We start from the raw sequence: 13,232 nt of genomic DNA, 5'->3' as shown, positions 1-13,232 counted from the left end.
CCACTTCAATGGTGAAACCTGAAACTGCTAGAATGTGATTGAATGCCACTCAAAGACAGCACTCCTAGTCCACTGTGGATCACCTTCTACAATCTGCATGATATTTTTATATTAAGCTGCTGTGCGAAGTTATGTGAGGTAAGAAGCCATTGCTATAGTGATGATACCCAATTCTAACTGTCCTTTTTATCTACATAAGTAAATAACAAGTACAAATTCAGCTGGTGTGCATTGGAAACAGGAATGTAGCCAGAGGTTAAAAGTTGCAACTCTCAAGCACATCTTCATGCTAATTTGAAAAGATGGAAACTACTTCAGCTCCTTTTAAAAAAATACAAAAGAAAGTGAAGAAAATAATTTGTATATTCTTAAACTCACACTTGAGTTAGGGCTCATTCTGGGTTTCCTGTTTCCAATCAGTACTTTCCTTTTGGACCACTCTTGCCCCCATACACTTCCTTTTCCCCTTTGTGCCCTTTGCTATGACCCAGATTATGTGAATGCTTTGAGCTGAAATTCCATCCCTGCTCCATTTTCCCCACAGGGTTACTCTGCTGTTGCTCTTTTAACTTGGCATATGAACTTAGTTCCAACTATATCCCTTACTTTGTTTATGGGTAATATCCAAGTAAATCACAGAATAGGTCTGTTGAAATCAGTGGATTGAGAATGGATTAGCTCAAATTCATTGATTTCATTGGGTCTGAGTGAGTGGGCATGACTTTATTGGATACAATATCATGTCTGAATTTGACTACACTTTACAGCCACCTACACAATTGACACCCCACAGGGAAACCTCTCTCTGACCTCACTGCAGCCCTGCCCTGCCCTAGTGTTGTCCAAATAAGATAAAGGAGCAAAAGTGTCAGGAGGGCAACTCCATTGGGCTAGCCCACCACACTGGCTGCTACTGCATAAGACTATGCTACGAGTGTGCAGTAATTTCACTGCTTTTATTTCATGGAATTTCTTCCATGGTAACACAGAGATTTTAGTGGTCAAAAATCCATACCAGCACAAGCTTCTCAGAAGTTCCAGAAGCAAAGAAAATGGCTTCATAAAAAGATTTAGGACAGAGCCTTTTAATAAAGTAATTGCCACGATTTTATTAAGAAGGAAAGAGGTAAAAGGGAAAGACAGGAGTGGAGACCCGAATGAGAACATTGAACATGCCCTCTTGCTGGGAAGATCTACACATCTTTAATAAATGAAAAGCACTTTACTAGAATCTTTATCTTTTGGAAGCAATTATTTTTCAAAGTCACGGGCTTCAGACGCTGCAAAGATGCTGTCTTTTGCTCTCCACCTCTGCAAGTGCTTTAAGATTTAAGGAACCTGTTGGCTTGAGTTCTAATAAATCCAAATAAATGCTTTGATTTTTTTAATTAAATTTTTACTGCTATCTGCATTTGATATCTCAGCCAAATTGTATCCGCTGCAAGAGCAACAAAAAAGTCACATCAAAGGGGAGCTGCACCTCATGACCTGTAATTATGGGATTTATTGCTCCATGACATACACTATAAGATGCACCTGCTGTCTGATAGTCTCTACTATATGACCCACGGCTGAAACAAAGGTACTTTTCTGAAGTGGGGTGAGCCGGTACATTTTAAGCAGGCCTTTTCATCCCAAGAAAGTACCGGTAGCTACGTCTGGGAGTCATCTACCAAAAAACATTGCTTGTGCTGAGCTAGAAAAAGCCTGTGAAAATGAAGTTGTGATTTGGTAACAAAAATGAAGTCCTGTATAACAGAATAGTGAATGTCTCAGGTTATGTACACACTTCTGGCTCAAAACACAGCTAGGTTGTTTTTTCCTCCCATTTGGATCAAAGCTAGTTTGAGGGGGGGATATGCATCAAAATGCAATATTTCATAAGAAATTACAGGACAGATACAGGACAGATATGGATTGTGGCTAATAACATGTATACAATATTAACCAAACCAGCAGTGGAAACACATTGGATGCAGAGTAAATGGGAGTGTGTACACGGCCTCAATGTTCTGTCTTTTCAGTACTACTGCTGCTGCTGCTGCTGCTGCTGCTACCATTACTAACTTGGCTTAAATAAACTCATTTGATAGTCTGTATAGCATAAACTTTATATGCTCCATGACCTTTACATAGGCCTCTCACTTGAACTGCCCAAGTAACAGATTTTATTTATTTATTTATTTATTTATTTATTTATTTATTTAAAGTGTTGGCATCCTGTCTAGTAATAGCAGTGGTAGCCTTGAGAAAGGAACAGTGGTAGTTACTTTGAACAAAATAGCTTTCTCTTAATTGATATTGTTGAAGTTACAGCACAGCAATTTAACAGCTACCGTTATAGTTATTCACACATTAGCAAGGGCAGCTGCTGCCATTTGTGTAGTGCAAAAGTTGAAGTACAGTGGTACCTCGGGTTACAGACACTTCAGGTTACAGACGCTTCAGGTTACAGACTCCGCTAACCCAGAAATAGTACCTCGGGTTAAGAACTTTGCTTCAGGATGAGAACAGAAATCGTGCGGCGGCAGTGCAGCAGGAGGCTCCATTATCTAAAGTGGTACCTCAGGTTAAGAACAGTTTCAGGTTAAGAACAGACCTCCAGAATGAATTAAATTCTTAACCCGAGGTACCACTGTACTTGTGCACAGTCATTGCAAATACAGGCCCCATCCACATCTTAACAACGTGTTCTACACGTTGTGGGGAATGCTGAACCAGGTTGGGGGTTGCTTTTGTGCCCTGCCATGAGCAGAATCTAGACACGGGGTCCTTGTGTGAACAGGTCCCATGATGCCAGTATGAGTAAGCAGCTGAGATTCTATTTGCAAGGCCTGTGGACATTTTACTCAAAAATAAACTGTTGCTATTAAAAGAGCCACTTGGCACATGTACTTTGTTTCTTATCAGTTTGCTCTCTGTCTACAACAAAGACTAGGAAAATATTGGCAGGAGTCATTGCTCTTGTAAGATGATGCACAAACCCTCCAAGCAGGATAGTCAACAGCCATATTAAGTGTGGCAATAGTGTGGGCAGTGCAATTTGTGACTGATCTATCAACAATAATCTATAGTACTCACTCACTCTGTTTCTCTCCCCCCCCCCCCTTTTTAATGGGGTGACTTAAATGTTCTAATAAAATGAAGCAGTGGAATGTTTCCAGATGTCCACAACACTAGCAGGAAGAAAGTGCTCTAATCCTAATGTTCTACCAACCCAGCATCCTTTCCTTATTAAATCATTTTTCCACTTCAACTTCTGGGGCAGGAGGTTGAAAAGAAGGAAAAAAGAAAAAGCTCACAAAAGTGTTTTGACAAATCCTTTCAAACCACACCAGGAAAACAGCAAAAGTCTGCTGACCAAGTTATTTAACTATGTGTTTACATCCCATTTATTTCCATGGGGTTTCTTAGTGCCAAGGCTTCTGAGCATGGCAGTTGTTTAACCTAGCAAGGACTGAATTGCTGCCCATGCAGCTTGCCCCATTTGTTTTAATAAAGGAGCAGCTATACATGCTCTGGTTCGCTAGAAGTGGCTTAGTCATGCTGGCCACATGAGCTGGAAGCTGTACACCGGCAACCTCGGCGAGTAAAGCAAGATGAGCGCCGCAACCCCAGAGTCGTCCGTGACCGGACCTAATGTTCAGGAGTCCCTTTACCTTTATACATGCAAAGGCGACGTATGCATGGAGCTTTTCTCTCAGCTGAAGTGAATAACAGTCTATGTGGGTAGGAGTATATCACAAGCACCTCAAAATTCCCCCACAACCATGACCTAAGTGGATGAGAGCAACTTTCTTCAGTTGTCTTGCCTTGGAGAAGGCAGAACCAACGGTCAGGGAGGAAGGAAGGGCCGTGGTTCAGAGGAACAGTATCTGCTTTGGATTTAGAGAGTCCCAGGTTGTCTGTACCTATGCAGGCAATACTAAAGTGCTGGATCACAGAAGCTCTTCACCATCTGCATTTGAGCCCTGGCTGCTGTTTAAGGCTGTGGTTAGGCCATCGTTGTTTTGAAATATTTTTTATGTGCATCTCTACTGCACATGCAGAGCATTTCACAAAGTTCAAGGTACTCTGGAAGTCATCCTTCCACCTGTGCATCTCAGTCACTCACTAACAAGCTATGTTCAGTAGTATATTGGGTCTCTTTTTCTCATATTAAAAGCTATTACGCCCATGCCTGAACTTTTCCATTAGCATATACAGCACTGTCCACATATTGGAGTGTATTGAAACAACCTATCACACCTTGATAGGCAAGAGCAAATGTCAAATTGACATCAAAAGATATTTTGCACTAATTACTGCCTAAATAAAAAAAGCTGGGTTTCTGGACACCAATGCATCACAACTATAGTGGATGATTGATACTGTCTTGCTAGCTTAAGATCCGTTCAGTATATAAACATATAATTTGTCATTGCTTTATTCTCTGGAAAAAAGCATTTCAAATAAATCTTAGGTAAAGTCACCTTGATGCTTGACTCCAGCCTGTGCAAACAGGCCCTGCAGCTCTTTTAAAAGAAAATGGGGGTGGGGGGGTGAGGCTCACTTAACTCTCTCAATTCTATAATTAGTTCTGCTGGCATTTGCTTTTCACATAAAGCAAGGACCAGGTTATATAGGATAAAGATTAACTAGATATTGACCAAGGCGTCTCTGATAGAGGTAAAAGTAAAGCTCTAATGTCCAAGATTAGACATATGTAGGAATGAATGTCTGTATTGACCTTTGAAATGCTTCAGTTCAGAAGCAAAAGTGTTCAAAGAAGAGATGGATGAATGGTGGAGGCCTCACGGGTTAAAATAACTAACCAGGAAGGTACATTTCTTTAAGGGTTAATTTGTTGTCACTGAATAATTTGCAAATGCAAATGGAACACTCACATTTATTGCAGAAACAGTAAAAATCTGTTTCAGATTGGACTAATTTCAAATTGGACTAATTTCAGATTGGACTAATTTAGGTTATTTTCCATGATGGATTTGAACTAATAAAAATTCTGTCCCATATTTGATTTATTAAAGCTATCTTACAAGTTTAAGTAGTTTTATTATTTTTCAGAACAATTATATCCTTTTAAGAAAGATCTATTCAGAGCAAACATCCCAAGAGGTTCTCTTTGTAGAAAAAAAGAACATGGTTTTTCCTCAATATACTCTGAGATTCTTATGATTTTACTAAGAATAAACATTCCAATTCAATATAAGCTGTAGACTTGCCATTTTTGCTGCTGCTTACCCCAGTTTGCAAACATTTGGAATGATTTTCAAAAAGCTGTTAATTGTGGAACCTTAAAGACTTAACACATTTATTATGGCATAAATGTTTGTGGGCTACAATCTACTTCATCAGATACACAAAAACCTGTGCCATAATACATTTGTTAGTATTTAAGGTGCTGTAAGACTCTTTATTAAAGATTTCAGAAACTTCACATCTGGGTAATACTCTCACCCAGGGGAAGGAATTAAAATGGTAATTAAAATATCTGTGTGGATGAGAGGCAGGCAGAGACTAAAGAAAGCAGGAGAAAAATTAGGAGTGAAGGCATAGAAACCAAACTTTTAGAATACTTAATGATAATAATTACATTATTTATTTTACTTGTTGGTTAATGTGAAGAGACAAAAAGAGTGCAAAGAAAAAAAGAGCTTCATATGGAAGCAATCTGAATTTTCAGGGAATAAAAACAAGTAACATATTTATGTCAAGCATGATTCAGTGCATCATACTGCATTTAATTATAACTGGGATGGTCTGGTAGATTATTAGGCAAGTTGCAAGTTTCTGGCTTTGGCTGTTTAGGTAGATGCTTGTTTCCAAAGCTGCAAGCACAGTGTAAATCACATCAATGACAGATATCCTCCAATTTTGTATTTATCTTTTTTCAGATTATAACATTCACCACATCCATTATACTTTTCAGCCACTCTTTAGGCTAAAAGATTAATTATACTCTGCATCAATATAGACTGAGCAATGAATACCAAATCATTAAAATGTATATTCTTTTCCACTCAATCCTTATTCTAAATTCTTGTGTGCAGTGCAATAAACCCGGTGTAATAATCCTGGTAGGGAATAGTTTATCAGATGGGCACACAGGAAAGACAAGCACAGAGATTTGCTGGTTTCCTTGCACTGTACTAGCCAAAAACCTGTTACAATTTCACGTGATGAAGTTTTTCAGGGCTTCATGTCTTCTTTGATAGGTAAGTGTCTGCTTCTTGGTATGCCACTTATTATTCAGAAAAGACTGAAACATCAGGAATACTGAACAGGGACATTTGTGGATATATCACAAGTCAGTCACATTTCTTATCCTCTTTGTCTTGCACTTCCAGCTACACAGTTTGTGTGGAGCATCTACAAAAGAGTAGTGTGGATCAGCTTCGGGGGGGGGTCCCCAAAAACTTCTGGCAAAAAAGGGTGGAATCTATTTGATGGGGACAACTGACCTGCACCCAGTTATAGGGATTTTTTTTTTTACAGTAAACCTTGAGATGAGTTTAAGAACACTTTCAGAAAAGTCCAAGCTAAACTTAAAAGAAACGCAGGTGATGAGTTTTCATGGGGCATCTTGAGTCAGACCCTTAAGTTTCATGACATGGGGCTAAAGAAAAAGAGCAATGGTGTTTCCACCAGTCCAATATTATTTTAATAAATGGGTCACTTACAAGGGATGGTTGATGGCCAAATGAGGAAAGGCTGTAGTTCAGTGGCAGAACATCTAATTTGTATGCAGAAGGTCTCTGACAAATCTCTGGAATCTCCAGGCTTGGAGAGAAACTTGTCTGAAGGCCTGGAGAGCCAATCAGTGCAGACAGTGTAGATGGGCCAATGGTCTGATTCACTATAAGGCAGCTTCCTGTCTTCCTAAGTTATAGGTGTTGCTTGCATTGAATGTGGTGTTGAGTTCCAAGGAATGTAATTAAGCAGATGCAACCAGTTGCTGTTTCGTTGTCACATACTGGGATCAAAGTTGGTTGCAACAAAAGGGGCTCCTTCTCTGCTTACCACAATGATGCAACCATTGCTCAGAGCAAATTCACATGTGCAGTCCTGAGACATGTACTGAGTTCCACCTGTTGGGTAACCCCTCCTGTGAGTGTAAATATAAGAACCTTAATGGTTTCTGCCATCATTAAGAAACCACTTAATCCAGTAGCATGACATGTGGCTAAATCTTAAGGGCTTAAAAATGTTAGTTTTATCTAATAATGCTCTGCAGCTCACCTATGTAACAAGCTCAGGGCAAAATATATCTTGGTGTGAATGACACTAGAAAAGAATTCACAAGGCAATCACAGATAGTAAAGATGTAGTCATTTTGCCAGGAAGTGATCTCACATTCCAAGAAAAGCAGAGGTTGTAATGCAAATGCAGACTATCTCTGAAATGAATAGAAGCTTTGACTGCCAAGCAAAAATGAAGTTCAAAGCTAGAAAATGGGATTGTCTTATCCTTCATAAGTTACTGCCAGAAAACAGAAAAGATACAGCAATTGCCTTCAACAGAATGAAACACACCTGTTCCTTATGAAAATGCAGCCCATATGTCGGCCACAATTTTTCTTTCTGTCTTGACTTACAAACAGCAATCAACCAAGCTTTCTTTAATCCTTCCAGTAATGTTGCTGTGTTAAAGTTGCTTCTGTATAGTTCACTTGCCAGTTGCTTATTTCAAGCAGAGGCAATAGGAGTGGGTTTAAGTCACAATCCAGAGAAGGTTAAGCACAACTAAGGGCTTAACCACACTTAACTTTTGTCCCGCTCTTTGCAGGCAGGGGCACTTTAACACTTCATGCCTGTGTTTTGTTTCATTGGGTTTTTTGCCTCAAGCTTGCTCTGTGAACACTTGCTCTTTAAAGCTGAATTGGAGCAAACATCAATTCGGGTTTTCTGCATATTGATGTTTGCTCTGATTGAACTCTAAAGAGTGGGTTTTCAGATGGAAAGCTCTGGAGCAAAGGGGGGGGGGCACTTGGACATGGAGCTTTAAACTGTGGACCATGCCTGGAAAGAGCAGTGGAAAGATAAATGTGGATAAGCCCTAAATCCCACTGAAGTCAATGGAACCCAAGAATTGCATTGATGACAATGGCATTACTGCCTTCCTAACATTCTCTGGGACACTCTCCACATAAATTCAGTGTTGTATTTTCTTCCAAAAACATTTTTTTTAATTAACACATGAGAATGTTGATGGCTTAGCTATTTATATCTAACAGATTTCTAGTTAGATGAAACAATATTTTTTTCCGTAGAATATGACAGAATTCCTTTAAAGCTTGTCAACACACATTGTGCCAGCTATTTTGGTTTAGACCATTTTCCAGCACAATGTTTGGATAGCCTTCAGAGATTAAAGTGAATTGCAGTTGTTTTTAGTTTAAAGAGATGGGTGGGGAAATCCTGAGCAAGACTGGTTTCCTGTGGCATATAGTGAGACACCTGAAAGATAGCACATGAAACCGAATTGTCTATCAAAAGAAAGAAGTGCTGGCAAAGTCAGTCCAAATTAAATCCTACAATCCTTTTTTGCTTTTCATTTCTGATGGATTTTGAACATAAACTTTATTTCCTTAAGGAGTGGGGAATGTTGGTGGCACGGCTGAACATCAAAATAAAATGATACTTATTCATTTATTTGCAACATTTTTATACTGCTTTTAATCACTGGTTTCAATGAGATATTGCATCTGACAGTGGAGCATGCCTCTCCCTTAAAAAGTAGTGGCAACCAGAGCTAAGCTGCCTTCATTTGCCACCCCAAGCATATTCCCATCCTTTATTATCTACACATAGGCTATAACTAGACTGGAGCAACTGCCTGGAAAACTTTTGATACATAAGAGATCAAACCCATGGTAGATTGAGGAGGAGACTCAGGAGATAACAGTGTGGCGAGGTCTCATAAAGAACGCCGTAGCCCATTCAATTCAAGAAACATGTTGACAAATAGATAATGATTCAGAAGAAAGTGACAAAGATACTAAAGACAAAGGAGACAATTATTTTTTTCATTTAATATGAAAGAAGAAAATCAAGGGGACAGTATGCTGACAATACTAATGATGAGTAGCAGCCATTGTGTCACTCAAGCACCAGGTTTGGTTTATGTAATCCCAATCTTAACCTAGACAGCATCCTAAAAAGCAGAGACCTTGCCAACAAAGGTCCATATAGTTAAAGCTATGGTTTTCCCAGTAGTGATGTATGGAAGTGAGAGCTGGACCATAAAGAAGGCTCATCGCCAAAGAATTGATGCTTTTGAATTATGGTGCTGGAGGAGACTCTTGAGAGTCCCACTGCAAGAAGATCGAACCTATCCATTCTTAAGGAAATCAGCCCTGAGTGCTCACTGGAAGGACAGATCGTGAAGCTGAGGCTCCAGTACTTTGGCCACCTCATGAGAAGAGAAGACTCCCTGGAAAAGACCCTGATGTTGGGAAAGATGGAGGGCACAAGAAGGAGGAGACGACAGAGGATGAGATGGTTGGACAGTGTTCTTGAAGCTACCAGCATGAGCTTAACCAAACTGCAGGAGGCAGTGGAAGACAGGAGTGCCTGATGTGCTCTGGTCCATGGGGTCACAAAGAGTCAGATACGACTAAACAACTAAATAACAACAACAACAACAACAACAATTCCAATCTTTCCCTTTGGTGGGAATTTATGTGTGGGCTTACAAGCCCAGAGAATACCTCTGTTAGGGAGAAGCTCTGCAGAGTCTAGACTGCAGAAAGGGCTGCATCTCCATCTTCAGGAGTCATGCCCATGGCTGATTGGGTTCTCGGCAATGAAAGACTGAAGGGGTGTAAGATCATGCCAATGCTTTGTAGCTTTCTTTGGGCTATTTAATAAAACCTTTAGCCTTTAACCTTCACCCCATTTGGGTGTTCATTGTGTTCTGGAGGTAAGAAAAACCACTGCACCTTTAACAATATAATTATCATTATAAGTAACTGTAGGTTGGGTTGCCCATTCTCTAGATCAAGTCCCAAGAGACTGTGATCTACTCCCAGTATTAAAAAAAAACTGGCAATGATCTACCAATCGTTATTGAGGATTGACCAGAGTTGACTGAGCTTCTTTGAAGGGGGAATGACATGATTCGCTCACCTAAAACTCCACTGCTAAAAAACGCACGCAGCGCTAAAGCCAATCATCGTATTCCCAATCGCCAACAGAAAATGCCAAACACTGCCCACTTGACGCAACAGAGGGACAGAGAGAGGGGAGCGGGAGGGTGGAGACATTAATTCCCCAGTTCTTTAAATTCCGTGATTGTGATCGATCACCCCTGGTCATGCCCATGGCTGATTGGGTTCTCGGCAATGAACTGCGATCACTACCTGTCGATCGCAGTTGACCGGTTGAACATGTCTGCTCTAGATGAATGAACAGACCATGATAGCAGTTTGTTCTGCCCTCAGAGTTGGAGCACTCTATGGTTCCTACCTTGTCAATTGTTTAATATTAGAGATATACCTATCTGCCCATTTTGGTTTCATTCATTGCCTTTCCACATTGGTTTATGATGGTTTATGCTTTTTAAAAATAACCTACATTAACATTTGTATGCATTTTCATGCATACTTCTCCTAGGTATCTTATATGCAGTTTTGCAGCATAATCCATTTTTTCCAAACAATATTCACTAATATAATGTATTCTGCTCATGCATTTTTCCTGAACGCACAAATTGTTGTATGCATTTTTTGTTGGGGAACTGCAACATAAAACTCAGATTGCATTTTGGTTTGCATATTGGGTGTGAATTAGGTTTGTTTGTATTAAAATGAAAAACACATGAATTTCTCCCAATTCCTATTTAATACTGGCCACAACAATGGTGGTTTTGCTTCTCAGAATGGAATGGAATCAACGTCTCGTTGAAATAAATGGCAGATTTCCCACTACTTTTAATGGTTATGGATCACACCCAAGTTTTATTTGTTTGCTTGTTAATTTAAGCTCAGCATCCTTGTTAAACCCTTGAATTTTTGTTCTCCCTTTTATGGATTAGGTGGCAACCCCGTGTAGATTCTTTCTCACGCTGACTGGGGAGCAAAGCACTTTTCTGTATAAAGATTGTATAGTGGCCCCCATTTCTGTTAAGAACCTTGCACATGACATACAAAGTAGCCTCTCTGTGATGAAAATAATTGTTCTTGGATAAACAAGGAGATTATCAGAAAGTCCCAAGGCTATTGGCAGAAGATGTGTTGGCAGCTGTAAGAGAACAATTTTATTGTGGTGCAAGGAACTGTAAGAGGAAATGAATCTGGGATTCTCTAAGTCCCAAACGTTATAAGCTTATGCTATATAAAATTGAGGTAAACATTCTTTATTGCCATGGCTATGTTATTACAAATCTCATTTGTTTGCATAGGGAGATATGCTGTATTTATTGTTTATTTATGTCCACTGTTTCTTACCATGCCTTTTCAAACAGGATATTCAAGGGGATTCCCCCCCCCAAAAAAAAGATGGAAGACAGAAATGTTTCACTAATTCTATGTGGGGTAAAATAAACAGCTCTTCCCACAAAAGATAATCTAATTCTCAGTCTCAAAGAATACAGTCTTGAACACCTGGTTAAAGATGTGCTGACTTGGTTTTTTCCCAGTTTAATTTTACTCCTATTACTACAGATCGGGGTGGGGTAGGCTCTCATAATTGAGTTCACCAGTGACAAAGGCTGTGCATTGATTGTATACAGAGAAATGGAACTATAGATTATTAATATATCCCTAAACACCATACATTATGAAACAGTTTAAAAGAGCACAGAATACCTTTTGTTAGCTTAGTCACCATGCCATTATGCCATTGTGAAAGCCACCACTAAAATCAAATAAGCTGGTGGGGAAGCTTTCCAAACAACACAATATTCTGTGGGATAAAAATAGTTTGGGGGCTGCTTCCCCTAAAATGCTTCTGTCTTGTAAGGCCATATTGCTATGTAAATGTGACTTTTAAGATTAAATCAAATGTATTAGGCAGCTGAATCACTGCTTCATTCCATTTTATGGAGGCTTCTCATGGCAGTAGCGTAATATTAATCAGTCCACAATGCTAACACTTGATATTTGGGGTTATGTACCCAATTTCTTATGTACAATCATGGGCTTCTTTCAGTTTCTGAGACCCCTAGCCATAATAAAAATTAAAAATGATGACAGTAACAGAAAGAAAATAGGGCACACACAAATCTTGCGCCACTAGAACCAACAAATTTTAATGAATATTTATTAATTTGCTATTATTTAGGGTAAAACTTCCCAATTTTCTTTTTTACATCAAAAAAGAAAATTAAATCAATACTACAATATTCCCAAACACTCTCTCAATCAGAACCTCATGAATACATCTAGCATTAAAGCATTAAAACAGTAGCAGTGAAAACAATGCAAAGCACCACACACACAAAATAAAAACAGCCTGAAATAAAAAAGTATTTAAAGTATTGTCTGAAATCCCCCACTCTTGCTTACCCCTGCTGCCACCCCAGACTGTTGAGTGACCATAAAAATGTGCAATTTGCTAAGCAACCTGTAAAAAATAACACTAACATCTATGTTTTAAGGAAATACTACGTACCTTTAGTTCAAGCTCAGGCTTGTCTGATGAAACAGCTCCAGCATGAAGTCATCAGACTATGGAAATATAGTGTCTGCAACCTGAAATAAATGAGAATGAGAGGTAAGCACCTAACTGCTATCAATTATAGCAGCTAATAAAAATTAACCCAGTGAATTCCATTCCAAAGAGAAATAAACACATAAAGCAGTAGTTGACATTTTTTAAAAAATGTATATTTATATTCAGGATCACCCATGGAAAAATATGATGCACATATGGTTTTGACATCTTGCTTTCTTTGGCATTCCTCAGAGTTGTGCTAGTCTCATAGAATGAATTGCCTTAATAAGTCCTATTTTCCCCAACCCCAAGTAAAGAATCAATTGGCCAATTTAAACCTTGACCTATTCCATTTCTATTCTCATCACTCCCTGCTTCTCAGTTATAAAGTACCCAATGGCTTTATAATCAATCTAATGTATGTGATGACAATGATACTGATTGATTTAATTTGTATACCATCCTTCGTCTGACGATCCCAGGGTGGTTCATAACAGAAAATCTGAATACAAAATGCACAATAAAACAAACAAACAAATAACCCGTCCCACAAATAAAACTGCTAGAAAGAACTAGACG

At 39.0% G+C, this 13,232-nt stretch overlaps 1 long non-coding RNA gene across 1 annotated transcript in view; it reads right to left on the bottom strand.

Annotated features, from left to right (window-relative positions):
* The window catches only part of LOC309373702, a 151,140-nt gene that overhangs the window by 60,664 nt on the left and 77,244 nt on the right, over positions 1-13,232 (bottom strand). Inside the window, exon 2 of the long non-coding RNA XR_014170134.1 lies at positions 12,612-12,691. This is a non-coding gene — a long non-coding RNA (uncharacterized lncRNA). The remainder of the gene's footprint in view (positions 1-12,611; positions 12,692-13,232) is intronic.

Source organism: Podarcis melisellensis (genome assembly GCF_964234715.1).
Source record: "Podarcis melisellensis genome assembly, chromosome: 7".
NCBI classification, from domain to species: domain Eukaryota; kingdom Metazoa; phylum Chordata; class Lepidosauria; order Squamata; family Lacertidae; genus Podarcis; species Podarcis melisellensis.
Note: the sequence above shows the minus strand (reverse complement) of the source record. Positions and strands in the feature narration are given on the sequence as shown.